Raw genomic sequence first — 1,597 nt, 5'->3', positions numbered from 1 at the left:
TCAAGGTGGCCAACGATCCCCGAGGAGGATGGGGTCCCGAGGAGGTAGGTGAGAAGCCGGACGAAGCAAAAAGCGAACGAGCTTGGAGGAGGTGGCTGGGTTTTCTGTGAAAGAAAAGAAGGTCGTGGCTGTCGTACCGTGGTTTTCGAGTGGCTTTAAATTAAGCTGGCGCATGGGAGAGATGGCCCACCAGCATCAGGAACCAGGAAAAGACCCCGAAGGAGGTCGACTTTTGTCCTTGAAACGTACGACCAAACGTACGTACTTATGTACGGGGTGGCTGCGTCTTAGGTCATCGAACCTTTTTCGTAATATAGTCGCGCCACGATATATACCTTTTACCGCTTGCGAGCGTTTTACGCCGCGCTGATCGAGGACGAATCTTCCGTCGTAAATACGTCCGGACCGCTGCCGAGAGGGGCAATATTGTATTGGCTTGCTGCGAGTATTCCGCTGTATCTTTACGCGCGACTTCTTCCTCTTCGTTAAGCTTTCGCTTGGCTTTTAAAATAATTGACGATGATCTTTACGATTTTTGTATATTTCAAAATACCAAAAGGTTTCTGGTTATTTTTATTGGATATTTTCTTTTTTTTTAATTAAGCGTGATCAGATAGTAATCTCGATCACAGTTACAAAGGAGAATAGCAAGCGTTTGCCTGCGATTTAGAATTCCGTTTAATATCCGTAGAATATTACCGTTTCTACTTCATTGTAGACCACGTGTAGTAGTTTTAAACCGATCTCGTAAATCCGTAGCACATTATGTGGGATAGGTAACGACCGAAGTCGTCCGATTTCCCGTTAATTTCTCGGGTAAACAAGAAAGAGTTAACCGATCGGTGGTCGCGACGATAAAACGACGATCATTATGGCACTGCTCCCACATTGCTGGAGCATCGATACAGCACTATATCATGTAACGAGTTAACTTTTACGTCGACCCACCTGCCATCTTGGAATACGTAAATAAACGCTATCTTGATCTTCATGGATCCGCGTACGAGTGCGCTGGGCCTGGCGAAGGCACGCCGAACGATTGTTACTATTATCGTGTCAAAAGCAAGAGAGATGCTTATTCGCAGATGGATATCATTGGTGACGCTGTAAATCTCGTGTTATGAAATATGATTCACTGAAACGTGTGATTTCCTAGGGCCTTTGAGGTGAAACACGGGAAGCCGGTGGAAGAAACTGAAAAGTCGTGGAATTATGTAAAATGTTTTTTTAATGTGTGCTTTTGTTAAATTGATTGGACGTGATCAGTATCGATACGAAGGCGTCACAGAAATCTTTTGTACGCGAAATGAAATGGAATTCAAGATCGAATACGGTCAAGAATTATATAATGAAATTTTTGGGGGGGAAAGAAGAGAAACACATATGTTTTTTTAATCCAAATTTTTATTACCAAAAAACAATTACTTTTTTACAAAATTAATTAATTAAATATTCGAATTTTAATAGAAACTATCGATCCATCTACGTTATCATTAAATGTATCTCACGTTTCAACGTTAAAATTTGTTGCTTATTTGCAGAAACGATTTTATAATGTTGAATAGTTAGAAAATTATAGGCTGGCGGTTACGCGCAA

The sequence above is a fragment of the Bombus impatiens genome, unplaced genomic scaffold, assembly GCF_000188095.3.
Source record: "Bombus impatiens unplaced genomic scaffold, BIMP_2.2 scf_0131, whole genome shotgun sequence".
NCBI classification, from domain to species: Eukaryota; Metazoa; Arthropoda; class Insecta; order Hymenoptera; family Apidae; genus Bombus; species Bombus impatiens.
Note: the sequence above shows the minus strand (reverse complement) of the source record.